Genomic DNA, 17,894 nt, shown 5'->3' on the forward strand with positions numbered 1-17,894 from the left:
TCACAATGGTTTGATCGATTGCCTCCCTTCTGGGTGGGAATTTGTCAGCGTCTTACTCCAGGTAGTTCAAACAAAAGATATGTTCGAAAATGTTTTACTTCTACCACTCAATAATAATAATAATAATAATTGATCAATACAATAAAACACTTTTATAATCATCCCTTGTCTTCATTTTCGCTCTATTCACTAATTCACTCTGAATTACAGGTCACTCTTTATGTTAGTTAGCGGTTAGCTGCTACAGTACCATCAATTAGTGTTTGCAGCTGTTTGAATTAGAGTAAATGGGGGAGGCAATGTAATGTTAGGTGAGTGTTCCTTAGCTGACGCAATGTTCTGGTCTACCGCCTGAATGGCACTCAATGCACGTTAATGAGGTTAATCAAGTCAATCGCACCATAGCAATTTAGTTGTATCAAAAGTCAAAGTGAAAGTCAGCTTTATTGTCAATTATCAAATATGTCCAAGACAAATACAGAAATCAAAAAAGCGTGAATAAAATGAATGAAATAGTTAATATTTACACTTAATAAATTCTAAATACTACTATAAGAGTTAGTAATATAATTATACAAATGTTTGAACACGTTGGGTGGGCAACCCTTCAGCTAACTAGCTATAAATCATCCAGTCATAGTAATTATGATCTGAATATACATTTAACATATTACAATGAAGGCTATGTGTTACAGCACTACCTTTGGTGCCCCCCCCCCAACAGGAATTGCTCTTGAGGAAAAATCATGTAATTGTCTCCCCTCCAAAGTTGATATCATATTTTCGCCTCTACCAGGGGCCAGCATCATTATCCACACTGAAGCAGCAGAATGACTGGATGAATCCACCGCGGGGCTCATGTGCACAGACAGAGACGAATGAGTGAACGATGAATGACGACATCATCACCCTCCTCATCACTATCTTCCAACTTTTCAAACACTGGTAAGGATTTGTTTACTTGTTGACTGTAATGGCAGCGGTTGTCTTGTGGGGGGACAGGAAATGTGTGTGCCTGAATTGCAGAGTTGTGTTGGGTTTTGTTTTGTGTAGCGCTATTCCACGGTCTGGCCTTCGCACAGTATTTAGAAAACAGCATGAATGTGCATGCACGCGCATTCAAATGTGCGTGCACACATTCCCACTGCACGTGCACACACAAGCACTAACATACACACCCGTACTCCAATGTAAATCAAAAACACACATTCCCAAAGCATCCTCTCACACACGCAAACACGCACACACAAACACACGCACACACATGCACAAATACACACACCTATGATTTAATGCAAAGAGAACAACACACAGAAATTCCCAAAGTAAACACACATACACACACACACTGCTGTTACACACATACACACTCTGCAGTTGCAAACACATGCACAAATATATATACCTATAATCCAATGCAAAAATAACACCACACACACACACACACACACAAACACACACACACACACTCCCAGCAGCTCGATAGTTCGAGTGTGATGGGTTCTGAGTCTGTCCCAAGTTTATCGCTTGACTTAAAGCCGAAGTGACAAGACAGCATATTGAAATCTTTAATAGCAATCTGCAGTGACTACGGACTGAGGTGACCGCCTCCCCCCACCTCCCCTCTCTCTCCCCCCCTCTCCTCTCCCCCCTCCCCTCCCCTCTTCCCCCCATCCCATCCACGTTATCAATCTGACCAAACTTGGAAGGATTATGGTCATACAACTCATTAGTGTGTGTTATTGTGTGTTATTGTGTACCTGTTCGCATAATGTCTTTGACCTGGGTAAAATAATACCACTTATATGTTGAACTATGGATTTATATATATATATATATATATAGGTGCAAAAGGCTTTTAATTAGCATGTAGTTTATGCCCTTTGTGTGTGTGTGTGTGTGTGTGTGTGTGTGTGTGTCGGCGCCTATGTGTGTGTGTGTGTGTGTGTGTGTGTCTGCGCTCGTGTGTGTTTGTGTGTCTGTGCCCGTTAGTGTGTGTGTCTGCACCCATGTGTGTGTGTGTGTGTGTGTGTGTGTCTGCGACCGTGTGTGTATGTGTGTCTGCGGCCGTGTGTGTGTGTACGTCGGTCTGCGCTCGCGTGTGTCCCATGTGTGCGTGTGCCTGCGTGTGTGTGTTTACACGCATGTGTGCTTGCGCGTTTCCATGTGTGCGTGTGTGTGTGTGTGTGTGTGTGTGTGTGTGTGTGTGTGTGTGTGTGTGTGTGTGTGTGTGTGTGTGTGCGTGTGTGAATACTAAACAGCGGAGGCTCAGAGTCTGGGAGTTAATTAAGCCGGCAGCAGCCAGCCCATCACTCAAGCGCACGCCCAGACCTGTCACTCAAGCTCACCCGCTCTCCAGGCAGCCATTACGGTGACGTATCGATCGCCACAGCGACATAGGGAGCGCGCCAAGTAGGGGGAGAGAGGGGGAGGAGAGAGGGGAGAAAGGGGAAGGAGAGAGGGAGGGTGTCTGTTACCTAATGCGTGAATCACAGATCTACTGCAATAGTTTGCGCAGAAAATGTAAAGATCTAAGAACGTGTGTGAGTGGGGGCAGGGGTTTTGCATGCGTACGAGCATGCACACATGTGTGTGTTTGTTTGTGTGTGTGCGTGCATGCACACACGTGTGCTTGCGAGAGTGTATGTGTCTTCGTGCCTGCGCAAATGTGTATGCGTGCGAGTGTCTGTGTGTTTGTGGGTGTGTGTGTACGCACGAGTGTGTTTGTGTGCACGTGTGTGTTTGTGTGTGTGCGTGCATATGCATTTGCGTGCAAGTGCCGTGCGCGCTTGTGTGTGCGTTGCTTGTATGTGTTTGTTTGTGTGCTGCATCTAAATATATGTTCTTGTTGGTTGTGTAATTTTCTTTTTGTTTGCTGATCCGGCCCCTGAGATGTAGTGCGCTCTGTCGACAGAATCTGTTATTCTCTGTTTTATTGCAAGGACGGGGAATGCGGGCGTATAGGTCGTCCAGCAATAATAAGTTGTAAAACAATCAGAGTAGGAGGTTGTAATACTGTGTCTGCGTCGAGTTGCGCTCTGCAAAGGACTGCTCCTGTCCAACCTGAATATCATTTCTGTAGTTTTAGCTATTCTATTCCTTTCTAATCTAGAATTCAGTCTGTATTGGTGAATGAATGGTAAATAAGCCACGCCTCCAAATATGTGGTCCAATGAGGCACTGATGTTGGCTTCAATATCATGTGGTTGAAAACAAGCTGTAGAAGATTTTCATTGAGGTCACCATCACACCAGAATATAACTTCTGTTGTTATAGCATGCTATTCCTTTCTTATCTTAAATTCAGTGTACTTTGGTAAATGAATGGTAAATAAGCCACACCTCCAAATACATTGTCCAATGAGGTAGTGATGTTAGAAAATAGCTGATTATGTTAGCATGATAGCTTCTATCATGTGGCCTGAAACAAGGCATAGAATAAATTAATTGACGTCACCATCCAAGCTGAATATTAATTCTGTAGTCATATATCTCAAATTAAACCGGAGAAAACCTTAAAGAGTAAGGCTATTCATGTCATGCTAGTGTGAATAATAACTAAGGAAATAAGAGTTTCAACCTCCAGCATCGGCCTTTGCGAGGGAGGCACTAACAAACACTGAATAAGATTTGAGTAAATACCTCTGCATTCGTAGCAGTTGATTACATTTTGTCCCAGGGTAGGGGGGTAAATAGATAGCTATATAAAATGCTAGGATCCAATTTATATGGCTGCTAGTATAGCTGGGAGGCTGGTGGAATGTAAAAGTGCTCCCCAGTATTTAGAGGCAGCGAGCTGGAATTTCTCATTAAGATTCAGACTTGGAAAGACAAATAATGGGGAGAAAGTGAAAGTGAAAGTTCAGTAAGGCGCTTGCTGGGCCGTGGTTTAACTCTGTGAAACGGGATTTCTTCCCGGTTTGAAACATGGTATCTGTGAACTCTGTTTTTTAAAGCAATTATAAATCTGAGGTGGAGGACTTGAGTTAAGAATATACCAACCAGAATATCACTACTGTAGTAATATCTCTTCTACTCCTTTCTAAACTAAAATTTCGGTCTGTATTAGTGTGGGTTGAATAGTAAATAAACCACCTCTCCAAATATGTAGTCTAATGAGGTACTGCTGTTGGCTTAAATATCATGTGGTCTAAAATAAGGCGTAGAATAAATTAATTGACGTCACCATCCTACCAGAATATTACTTCTAAAGTTATAGCTATGTCTCGAGGCCTGGCTCAACATTTTTTGATATTGAGGAGTAATGTTCTGTTTTTGAAACATGATCGGGCGATTCCGAACTTTATCCACTAAGCGCAAGTTTAACGGAGCGCCGTGACTCAGATCTTCGTTTCAACATTCCCCGAACATCGAATGGTGTACACACTTTTCCTCAACTCTTTAGAGCTTCTTACAATAAATATTCTGTACTGTATTCTATATCCAGTGAGAGAAGTTAGTGTGTTTGCGCTTCTTCTCTGTATGGGTTTCTGGGGCCTATTTAGCTAATACACATTCATCCTCCAAATGCCTCCGAACCACAGCTGCTCAAGGCTTATCGTAGACATTTACGGCCAATATGTAAGGGATCGGAGGCTGGTTCCTGCTGATCCATCAGAATAAGGCGTGTGTGTGCATTTATTGTGTGGGGGGAGAAACAGACCAGAGTAATCAATGTGGAGTGAAAGAATCGGTACGCAGAATAACCTGTGCTATGTACTTTAGGCTAAGATGAGCTCTGTTCCACAGGTTAACTTGTAGTGTGTACCCTCGGCTAACTTGTGCCATGCACTTTAGGCTAACTTGAGCTCTGTTCCACAGGTTAACTTGTAGTGTGTACCCTAGGCTAACTTGTGCTATGTACTTTAGGCTAACTTGAGCTCTATTCCACAGGTTAACTTGTACTTTAGGCTAACTTGTGTTATGTTGGCATTATTTTCTGCAATATCTCCCAAGTCCCCGTCGGGTGACTAACATTCTATTGAGTTCCCTGAGCCGTAATGTTGAGATATTCTGCGTTACTTGAAGTTCTCATGCTTACTACGACAATCAACATGACCTGGCCAGCGTTCTAAACCCACCCAACCCAGAGTCGTCATCAACCCGAACCACCTCCCTTAAAAGAGACCTTTTCGGTCGTGTTCCTCTGGTCGGTGTCCTTCCCCTGAAAGCCCCAGTGTTCTGCGTGCTGCGTTCTGCGATCTGCGTTCTGTGGTCGGTGGTGTCGTCATCCTGCAGCAGCAGACAGCAGCTGGCCCCATCCTAATGCCCTCATTCCTCCTAATGTTCCTCTACTTTCATCCCGGGCATCGTCTCCTCTCTGGCGTTGCCGCCCAATTACAAATATTTATGGCTGTCAAAGACTTATGAACGGGTGGGGGGGTGCACAGGAGGGACGTGATGCTATTAATGCGACGGCGGTGGAGTCTGTCTGTGAGGGGATGGTGGTGGTGGAGGAGGTGGTGTCTGTCATAGGAGGAGGGGGGGAGTTGGTGGTGGTGGAGGAGGAGGTGGAGGAGTCTGTCTATGGGCCCTATTTTGCATCCGGCGCAATTTACTTTCTCACTGGCGCATGTGTCGTTGCTAGTTAGCAACTGGCACAGAGCGTTCTTTTCCCTCCTGCGTCATGCGTCGGTAAATTAGGGGATGATCTTGCGCCCCAAGGGGCGGTTCGGCGAAAGGAGGAGGCGTGTTCTGGCGCAAACGTTCCCTGGTGCTATTTTGCAATTTCCGAAATCACTTGTGCCACAAACCAGGAAATACCTGGTTTAAAGTCAATGGCGCGTTGTTCAGATGCTATTTTAAGGGCGCATGCATAATGTTGCTTGTGCACCTCGCGCATACACTTTGCTTCTCTCATCTACCTAGCCACACATTCTTGGTAAATTATTTGGGAAAGAACAGCTGATACAGCAGTAATAAGTTGTACTTTTAAATCAATGCATCTGCAAACACCGTACAGCAAACACATATTTTCTTGACATAGAAATCGTGTACATGCCCATAACTTTTAGGATTGATGAGTATTTGATCATGAGAAAACATTGTTTTACCGCGAGTGGGTGTTAAAAAGAATGAATGAATGTGGGCGCGCGTGTGTGTATGTGTAAAAGAATTAATGAATGCGGGCACGTGTGTGTGCATCCATCTGTTTAACAGCTTTCTCTATTTCTCTCTCGCCCTCTCTTTCATTGACATCACTATCCAACATGAAAATTACTGCTGCAGTAATATCTCTTTTAAATCAGTCAATCATTCATACCCATTGCCATAAACAGCTTAAATAAACGATAACTAATGGACAAATTAACCCTGACGCATTGTCACTTTACACATATCCACAGGTTTTATCTTGCAATCATGATACTTGTTTTAAGATCTATACACACTGTGTGTGCTTGCAGAAATTTGTGTTGTTTGACTGCTTATCCATTACATTGTCCTGTTTGTTTGTTGAGCCACGTCAAAGAAGGTTTTCTGTTACGACAGACAATAACGTTTTCTGAATGTCAATCTCAATCCTTCCTACTCTAGAATTCAGTCTATATTTGTAAATCGATAAGCAACGCCTCCAAATATGTGGTCCAAAGAGGTACTGACGATGATAGCTAATGGTTGATAGTCGCTGGTCGATGACAATAGCTTACATCCATCTTGTGGAGCCATGAAGGTGGATGGTGCGATTCCATCCACCCCTGACCTCAGTCCTTGAAGCAAGGCACGTTTTGGCTCCCCACAGGTGGATGGTGCGATTCCGTCCACCCCTGACCTCGGTCCTTGGAGCAAGGCACGTATTGGCGCCCCACAGGTGGATGGTGCGATTCCGTGGCGCGGACACATGCTATCATCCTGCAGCATTTTGGACAAAACGTAACAATCCCCGTTTATGAGTAGAACCGGCGGCCCCGCCGGTCTCACAGGGGACGGTAGCCACGGTAACGTTTAAAACAACGGCTGACTCATGTCAGTGGTCTTAATTGCTCTTACTAATGAGATTGGCCCTGCGGGGCCTCCGGCGATGCTCCGAGGGAAGGGGGGGAGAGAGGGGGCAGGAGGTGAGGTGGAGAGGACATCTTCATGTTAGCATTGTTGGACGCACACACACACACAGAAACAGACACACACACCCCCACACACACATGCACACACACACACACACATACACACACTGACACACACACACACACTGACACACACACACACACACACACACACACACACACACACACACACACAGATGATGTCTGGTCTGATGTCCGGCCGCGACCACGTGATTTATGGGGGATCAGGGGGTGAGGGGACCAATAGGCCACGCTACAGAGGGGCCCCTGGCGAAATTGGGTTTACTCCAAGAGGCGCTGTGTGTGTGTGTGTGAGTGTGTGTTTGTGTTTGAGTGCTCTGTGAGTGTGTTTATGTGAGTGCTTTGGGAACATGTGTGTATATGTTGTTTTTTTGGACTATTGGTGTGCATGTGTGTGCAAGTGCACTGGAAATGCACTTGCACACACACGCATGCACTTGCACACACACACGTGCGTACGTGCGTGCGTGCGTGTGTGTGTGTGTGTGTGTGAGTGAGTGAGTCTCAGTCTTAAGAAATTCAATCATGCCCTCCTTTCCATTCCGGGTCATTTTAATACTGGCAGATTACGTCAGACACAGACTGGGAGCCTCCCGAAAGCCTTCAGCAGAGAGAACAATACCTCTGTCTGTGTCTCTGTATCTGTCTGTCTGTGTGTCTGTCTGTCTGTCTGTCTGTGTTTATATCTGTCTTTGTCTGACTCGGTCTGTGTCTCTCTGTCTCTCTCTCTGTCTGTGAGTGGTGGTCTCTCGCTCTCTCTCTCTCTTTCTCTCTCTCTCTTTCTCTCTCTGTCTCTCTGTCTCTCTCTCTCTGTGTCGGTGACTGTCTCTCTCTCTCTCTCTCTCTCTCTCTCTCTCTCTCCCCCCCTCTCTCTCTTCTCCTCGTCACCCTAAAGGCTCACAGCCCTCCTGTATCTCTGGGTTACACCAGCAAACAGAGCTACAGCAGCGCAGCAAACAAGCTACATTTCCCCGGGCCGCGTATTCCATATTTCCAGCGGTCCGAATGGATTATACTGTGGTAAACATTAGTGCGTTATGAGCCTTGATCATTCGACATCGCGGCCCTGAGGGTCAGGCGTTTACCCTAGCCGAATCAGCTGCTACTTTCATATTCACGCTAATTAGCTCGTCGGTGGCGAGCAATGTTATCCCCCCTCCCTCCTTCCCCCTTTCTCCATTCATCCTCCTCAATCCTTCCCCCTCCTCCCCTCTTTCCTCCCCCTTCCCCTCCATCCTCCTTTTCTCCCCTCCTCCCCTGCTCCCCTCCATTCTCCTCTCTCCGCTCTTCCCTGCCTTTTTTCCCCACAGCTCTTCAGCGTTGGTTGGTATGAGAGCGTAGCCCTGCTTAGCACTTAGCTCCTCCGCACTTAGCTCCTCCGCCAAGCCGCTGCCGCTGTTGCCATCAAGCTATGAAATCAAGGAGTACACTCCTTGATGTCAAGGATCTCTCTCTCTCTCTCTCTCTCTCTCTCTCTCTCTCTCTCTCTCTCTCTCTGACAACGGATAATCGTCTCGCTTGAGTAAAAAATATTTACTGTCGTGAAAAAAAAAATGTAAAAAAAGATTGGATTGCCTGGGCTGGGCTAACAAGATGTGTTCAACTTTCCGTGGTAATTGCGTAGCTTAAGGGGATTCATAAGCCCAGACAGGCTAATTAGTGGCCTGTTGTTTACATATACATTTAGATTACGAGGGCTGTTTTCGTATGCGTGGTCGTAGTCTCTCGCTCGCCGGGAGAATTCAAGGTTGTGTTTTGAGTGCAGCTGCTGATCTACTTTGTTTCGTTCGTTGTGTAACACCTGTTCTGTTTAATTCAAGAGTTTGAAACAACATGGAGCGTCTGGAAAGTGACGTGTTTCATGCTAGCTGGTGCATGATAGCGCAGAATTATGAGGTTATTGTGTGTTTGTGTGTGTGTGTGCTTCTAAGCATGCCAAAAAAAGTTTGAGTCTCTGCTTTTTACACCAGGGGAATATCAACAGCTCATTGACATGCAGGAAGTATTGAGTTCTGTGTGTTCTGGGATTTCAGCATGATGCTCAATCATAAGATTTAATCATATGTGTTTAAAAAACGACATATGTCATACAGACTCAACTAACTTTATACGGTATTGTGTTGACCACTCCATGCATCGTAGCAGAAACCAGCCAGAACTAGTGTTAGCACCACAAATATGGGATGCTAATGCTTTGATATTGTTTGGTCTAGTAAGGACATGGAATTAATTATTTCACAGCAATAGATATAGAGGGTCATGTGTAGTTTGTGACACAATGATTATGTCTTGCCATTAAACAATTTATTGTGTCGTGGTCAATGAGGATAATAATGAATCCTTGCGTCCCTTCCTAATGTGTATTCCTCCAGAAATGTGCGTCCTCATCAACTCACATAAACACTGACCTACCACTAATTTGTTTTCTTCACACAATCAATTCAATTCAGCGCATTCAGAATCCGTGAAAAATCATGAATATTCATACGCCGGCTCCAAACCTCATCCATCCTAACCTCTACGTCAGCCAATACCAGTTCTACACCTCACACCAATTTCTTCTCATACAATTCTATAGTTATACCGTCTAATCAGAATCAGCTAACTGTCTGTGATGAGATCCCCTCCAACTCATCTGTCGAGGGTGAAGAAGAGCGAGATTGCATTGATTTTGCGTTGGCGGCCATCACAAGGCGGTTAATGTACATAAGGGGTCTGGGTAATGCCTTTGGGGGGAGGATAGCCAGGAGGGGCGATGGAAGAGACTGCAGGGGTTGGCTCAACTGTAGGGGTTGCGATTGCGATTTAATAAGCAATTTTTTATTTTATGAAGTACCTTATGTTCTGTATTATTCACTACAAAAGGCAATAAATCATTCTTTGGTATGACTGACACAACACTGGAAGAAGTCAACATATAAACTGCTCTTTATGCCACGCCGATGTGTTGAGAACAATTGATATTATATCTTTATTTAACTATTGAATTGTTAAGAAAATTAAATATAAATCTTTTTGTTTTTTGCTGGCCAATTCATCCAATTCAGCAGATTTACTGCGTCTCATAGGCTACATGCTAAGCCAATCAGTTTGCTTTTTACAATCCATAATCAATATCTGCCATCATCAAGTCATCTATTAATTAATCGTGTATTAAAGCTAAATACAAGATGAACCTCAAAATATGACTTGGACAATTATGATCACTTTTCGTCAAACTTTTGAAGTTCATTTTACAGTTGGGGGGGGGCGGGGGGGGGGGGAAATTGTGGTAAGCGTTGCCTATTGGCTGGGCAGGCGAGTACTTTACTTAGTCTGCACTCCTTTTGGCCAACGTGACCTCGAGTTCAGAACTCTGAGATCTCCACCGTAAAGTCAATTTGTTAATGCCAGCACAATTAACTAATGTGATCATCTTTGACTTGATGCCATTTACGACCATGAATCTCTGTCTGACTTTCTGTCTACTGCTGTTTAAGCTCTGACTTACATCAGTCTCTTTAAATTAGTGTGTGTGTGTGTGTGTGTGTGTGTGTGTGTGTGTGTGTGTGTGTGTTTGTGTTTGTTTTGGGTTCATTGTGTGTGTTTGGGGTTCATTGTGTGTGCGTGTGTGTGTGTGTGATCGTTTTCAGCATATGTTGTTCCCGTTCTTCCTGTTGTTGCGCTACCTGTTCTTTTATTAGAAGAACAGCAGATGAAAAGCAATAGCCGCGTAATACATCTGTTGTTTGAGTTGCAGACCTGACATTCGGTGAGTGTGTGTGTTTGTGTTTTGAAGGCGACTAAGTAGCCCCTTCTCTCCCTCTCTCTCCCCCTTTCTCCTCCTCACTCTGGGCTCTCTCTGCTAGAGCGCCGACTAGTATTTGCACACATTAAAAAAGGTTCATTCTCTACAACTATTGTGCGCTTTCTACACATTCAAAAGTCTCATCTGTCCTCGGCACAGAGAAACTTCCAAGACGGTCTACATCGAACCCTCCGTCGCTTTAGCCTGCAGAAGGTCGTTAGCGTAACATTTCTGGCAGCTGAGTGAGCTCACAAACGAGGCAAGACGACACAAGATGGCGGCCATTAGCGAACCGCCCAGTAAACACAGTAAGGACAATGTGAGGGTATGAGACAGTCACCGAGACTCACGTCGTTAATTAGCTTAAGTGGATTCGGATCAGACGTCGAGAGTTAAAAGTATGTTTATTTTTTTATCTGCGTATGAAATGCGACATCAATCATTAAACTTAATGCCAAGAATGTGACAGCAACCGTCGAGGGTGACGGAACACGTCGCGACAGAGAGAATCATTTGAACAATGGTAATGGATGGTGAGAAAAAAACATTTTTTTTATGATAGCGAAGCTGAAGCTAATCGCTCTAGTGGCAAAACGATCTCTCTCTCTCCTTCTCTGTCTGTCTGTCTGTCTGTCTGTCTGTCTGTCTGTCTGTCTGTCTGTCTGTCTGCCTCTCTCGTTCTCTGTCTGTCTGTCTCTCTCTCTCTGTCTCTATCTCTCTCTCATTCTCTGTCTGTCTCTCTGTCTCTCTCTCTCTCTCCCTCTCTCTCTCTCTCATTCTCTCGTTGTCTGTCTCGCTCTCGCTTTCTCGCTCTTTTCAAGGAAATTCAATAAGACTTTATTGGAATGACCTCTGAATGAAAAAACGTGTTGGCAAAGCATGGATATAAATATGTCCATAAATGAGTAGATATTGTTAACAAGTACATATATATACAGATTGATAATTAAGTAATATCACACTCGAGGTCGTGCTGTTGTACTGAATATCAGCATGGCTGTGATTTGGTTGTAGGTCCGAGGCCGTAGGCCGAGTGCGGAAGATAATCACAATAATAATAATAATAATAATAATAATAATAATAATAATAATAATCATGGGTGATATTGCTTTTAGAAAACAGTTCTAGAAGCACCATTTACTGGTTAACAGTCATAAGCAACAATAGATTTTGATTTGTTTGTTTCAAAATAAATCAAATGATTTATTTGGCTCTGTCAACAAAAATAGATCCGCAACTGGACTGGGACTGAACTGTTGCCAAGCAACACATAAACACACTAGCAATCTAAGCTACATAAAGACCGTTAATAACATTAACATTTATTAGAACACCTGTAAAGCGGAGTGATACAGGTATAGTTAGAAGTCCCAGTGCTGTTATAATCTATATCACCACTCATGGAATGCCTCTTGTCCAATCAAATTACTTGGTTGGAACTAACTGTTGTATAACATTCAATGCATACAATCATTCTACAATACAAGGAAACATATTCTCTCTCTCTGTCTCTCGTTCTCTCGTTCTGTCTCTCATTCTCATTCTCTGTCTCTCTCTCCTAACCCATTTAGAAACTCTCCATTACACAACAACTATAATTATTATGAAAGGCTTAATTAAAGATGCTATTACCAGTTGCTTACAGTTTAGAATTATTCTCTGTTTGTTTGTGATTCGTCGATGCAAAATTCAAACTGCCTTCTAATTGGCCGTGCAAACGAGCACAATATTCACTATGTTGTTCGAGGGGGAATTAAGCTAACTCTGTATTCTTAGCGTCCACCGTTGTTACCTGCTGGCTCGGGTAACAGTTATGGAAATGAGCTGTAATCCATTTAGGCGGCGGGCTGAGACTTTTGGGGGGTGAGGGGGATGAGACAGAAGAACAAAACAAGCAATTCGGAATTCTTAAACGTCTTCGAAGACTTCCGAACGATGCTCGCTCGGGGAGGGTTAGCGAGGGGCTAAGTCGGGGCTGGAACCAATCACAAAATAAAACCCCTTCTGTGTGTACAGAAGGGGGGTTATTTTTTTTACGTCAGGCCAGAATGTAACGCTGGACTCTCACGGAGGAGGGGGAGGAAGGGAGTTGGGGGAGGAGGGAGAGGGGGGAGTAGGGATGTCATGAACATGTAATTCAAAATGGCCTGAGAACCTGATTCTATCAAATTCTGTTCTGTCGATGTGTGTGTGCGTGTTTCTACATGTGGGTGTGTTTCTATCTTTTTCTGTGTGCGTATTTCTATGTTTGTGTTTCTATGTGTGTGCGTGTGTGTGTTTCTGTGTGCGTGTGTGTATGCATGCATGTGCGCGTGTGTATGTGTGTGTGTGTTTGTGTGTGTGTGCGTCTGTGTGTGGCACTTCTTTTGCAAACTCTTTTTTCTTCTATTAATGCTCCTGTGGTTTCCTGTACTGCTGTTGAATATTAATAACCATCATCATAATAAATCACAACACGGTACACAACTACCCGGAGCGAGACGCACACTGAGACACACACAGCAGGGGTCAGAGCACGGCGACAATACTTCACTCGGAGCCAAACGTACAAACGCACAATCCTACTCACACACACTCCTCCACACACTCCTCTGCTCCTCGACACTCAGTCCCAAAGTGACCCAAAAATTAAAACGCACACACACAGGCAGGCAGGAACTCACGCATACACATAGAAGTAACATAGTAACACACACGCAGACACCACCACAACAAACAGACTCATAGAAAAACAGGCAACCCCCCCCCCCCCCACACACACACACACACACACACACACTCCTCTGCTCTTCAACACTCAAGAGGCAACGACTCAGTCCCAAAGTGACGCACAAACGACAACGCACCAAGCATACAAACACATATAGAAACTCATAATCACACACACACAGCCCCCCTACCACAAACACACACACACACACAGGCCCCACCACTACCACGAACACACACATAGAAACGCAGACACACACAGGCCCCAATACCAAAAACACACACACACAGAATCACAGTCCCCACCACTACAGACACACAAATAGAAACAGAGACACACACACACACAACATGAACACACACATAGAAACACACACACACACACACACACATAGAAACAAATCTTGTACAATCAAGAACGCACACACAAACCCATACGCATTAATTAACCGACCACGAACACAAACACAAACTTCGCAGTGTGTGTGAATTGTCCCACCACACACGCACACACACACAAAAACACACACACACCAACACACAAACACACACATAGAAACATACATGCACACACACACACACACACACACACACACACACACACACACACACACACACACACACATACACCCTCCCCACTCCAGAACATTATATCACTGCTCCTGAGCGAGGAGAGAAGTTTTAATGCAGCTTGAAGGTCGCCCTCCGACCGCCTTTAGACTTCTATTGATCCGCAATGTTGTCGCTCAGCCCTTGTTCTATGTTCTGTGTGTTCAGAATCACCCTGGAGGGCCGCTTGGGAGAGATTAGTTCAGAGTTTCGTCCAGATCACTAGCTACGTCAAAAAATTCAATTTACGCCAGCGTCAGTGTTATTCACTTCCGCAATGCTTGAGTTTGTACGATTTTTTGCGGTGTACACTCAACTATAATTGATTAGCGTCCACTGTGCCTGTTCTGTTCAGGTTTTGCTCCGACACCTTCCGAAAAAAATAATGGTGGACGAGAAACAAGCTGTAGAATCTCCATGAAATATTAATTGTATCTCGATGTTTACTGAATCTTTACAGAATTGCAACATCTACAGAATCACGATATTTACAGAATCGCGAGACATATTGCCACAGCATTCAGCATTCTGCATTGTTGTCATATCGTGACAGTAGACCAGGAGGTAGAGCGGGTTGACTGGTAACCTGAAGGTTGCTAGTTGAAACCTCAGCTCCGCCTAGCGAGGTGTCCCTAAGATGTTTCACCCTGACTGCTCCTGACGGGCTGGCTGTCCCCTTGAGAGGTCGACTCCGCTGTCGGGGTGTACATCTGTGTGTAGCCCGTTGTGAGACACTTTGGATAAAAGAGTCAGCAAAAATCCCTTTAATGTAATGGAAAAATCGTAATCGGGAGGTCCCGTTAAGTTGCAGCCTTTGATAGTTGACATGGATGAGGTGTTTGTGTGTGTGACAGGATGCAAGGATATCAACGATGGAGGAGCATGTGTTAATTGACCCACTGTGTGTGTGTGTGTGTGTGTGTGTGTGTCTCTGTATTTGTGTGTGTGTGAGAGTGAGGGACGCTAATCAACAGCAAGAAGATCATGCAGCGCATTTCTGATGTACACAAACACACACACACACACACACACAAACACACAGACGCGCACACAAACACACAAACACACATAGACACACACATAAAGACAAACGCGCATAAGCACACAAACGCACACACAGTGTCACACTCGGCGTGCTTTCATATTTGTCATGTGTAATTGGTGCCCCAGTCATCTCCATGTATCATGGGGGGGGTGTCTCTAATGTCTCCTTCTAATCTTCTAATTTTTTTTTCACTTTGACATACACGGGTGGTGAGCATAAATCACGATTACTGTCTCGATATTTATCTCTGCCACACGGCCCCGGGGGGGAGGATGGAAGTGTGTTGTTGCCGAACAGTCAAGTACAAGCCCGCCTCTTGTTTATTATGACGCACTTTGAGTCAATGCGTCACGCTTAACAGCACAAGAACCTCCGCGTTGGAATTACATTTACACTCAGGGCGTTTAGCGGACGCTTTTATCCAAAGCCACTTACAATAAGTACATCTGTCAAAAGAAAGAGAAACAACAATATATCTCTGTCGGTACAGTAAGGATGTTCATAGAACAAGCACGAACAATCACTAGGTACATACAATCAGTGTGTAAGAAGGGTGTCGGGGAGGTAAGGGGATGTGAAATTGCGGTATAAATCCATACACTGTAAATCCAGACGGCAACATACAATCACACATTGATTATTGGGGCTGAAGTGAATCCCGTCGTTCCTTCCCCCTGCTCAGTCTTCTATGGGCTACCTGCGTTAAATAATAATAATAACTATAATAATAATTTAAAAAATAAACATTTGATGGATATGTTTGACACGCATAACAGTTGCCTTGTTGTTCTTAAAAAAGGGACAAATGTGGCATTTAACTACGACCATGTCTATGAATTATTACTCAGTTAGTCGTAGACTTAGTAATAGTTCAATGAGTAGTTCAATTAGTACTTTTTAAAATAACTACTATCTACTAAATTAGTACCATTAATTTTGAAAAGTAAAAGTCTAGTACTAACTACTCAGTTAGTAATACAATTAGTTGTTTAATTAGTAGTGCTAAATATATTTTTTAAATTTGTTTTTTAAGTAAGTCTCTTGAACCCCAAAACAAAAGCATTAACAAAATAAGCCCTTCTCATCCAAACAGTTTCCCTATCGGCTACCCTCTCTCCCAATACAGGAAGATGACACCCGGATGATTCATGGAACCTCGAGACATGATTACCTAGTGATCCGGAGGACACCATTTTGTTTGTGTTCTAATGGTATTCATTGGACTGTCTCCATGGATTAAACGCTGTTCCTGCCGGCTGTCGGCAGGTCGACGGGCGACTGTCCGATGCGACGTGACGCACATGCTTATTCCGACACCTTTGTTCACGGGAGGGCTACCCTAACTCAGCTCAGATTTACCATTTAACGTCTGACTTTTTTGACCAAGGTGTCAATGGTGAATGGATTGCGTTTATACAGCGCTTTCCTAACCACTCAAAGAGCCTCACAATACTGCCAGAAATTCACCCATTCACCCGTTAATACACACATTCACCCATTCATGCACGCATTCACCCATTCACGCACACAATCACCCATTCACACACTTACTCACCCATTCATACACACATTCACCCATTCACACACCCATTCACCAATTTACACACCAACATCGGAGTACGACACGCAGTCTGACTCGACACTCATAAGGGTATGAATACAGAGGGCTTTTATTTTGTTTATGCTTTTGGTGAATAACTATATAATAAATATATTCATAAACAGAGGCGTATGATTACAGAGTAGCAATAGGAACATGGGTTATTATGGTCTGAGGAGTCATTTAGGGGAAAACACGCTTTGTAAAAACAGCCTAGTCTACTTTTTCCATTTGGAAGAACGTATCTGCGCTTTAAACACATTTTCGCACAGTTACTATAAATCGATATCCAAGCGAAGGAACGCCCTCGAAGAAACAAATTGAAACGTCGGTGTGTCTATCGTCATTATGGTAAACTGTCACACCCCGAGGAAAATCTAACCGTAAAAAAAAAGGCAATCTCCACTGGGACGGGGGGGACGGGGGGGGGGGGAATACTGGCAGGTATCCACAGCGATGATTGTGGCGGGAAAGTACTGTTTCTTTATCAATCCGGTGCGGCATGTGGCCCAGGAGGTAGAGAGGGTTGTCTGGTAATGTGAAGATTGCTAGTTCGATCCCCGGCTCTAGCGTGTAGGTGTCCCTGAGCGAGATGCCTCACCCTGACTGTTCCTGACCAGCTGGCTGCCGCCCTGAGGGGTCGACTCCGCCGTCGGTGTTTGAATGTGTTTGTGAATGGATGAATGTGTGTGAATGGGTGAATATGTGCATGAATTGGTGAATGTCAGGCCATACTGTAAAGCACTTTGAGTTGCCACTGGTTAGAAAAGCCCTGTATAATTGCAGTCGATTTACTGGCTGTCCGACGGAGACAGAGAGAGACGGAATAGAAGAAGGAACATCTCAGCAGCTCTCGCTGTCTTTCCTCACTTCCTCTTTGCCTTTCTTGTTGTTTCTCCGTGGGCTTGAGTGACTCTGGCGGTTACCAGCAGATTCTTCTAGAAGATAACGCTTGATGCCTTCCTCCCACGAGGACCGTTCTGCCATATTAGTTTAAATATAAATATATATATATATATATATGTAGACACATCATTCACATTAACATCTTCATTCAGGGAG

This window comes from Pollachius pollachius (genome assembly GCF_949987615.1).
Source record: "Pollachius pollachius genome assembly, chromosome: 6".
NCBI lineage: Eukaryota > Metazoa > Chordata > Actinopteri > Gadiformes > Gadidae > Pollachius > Pollachius pollachius.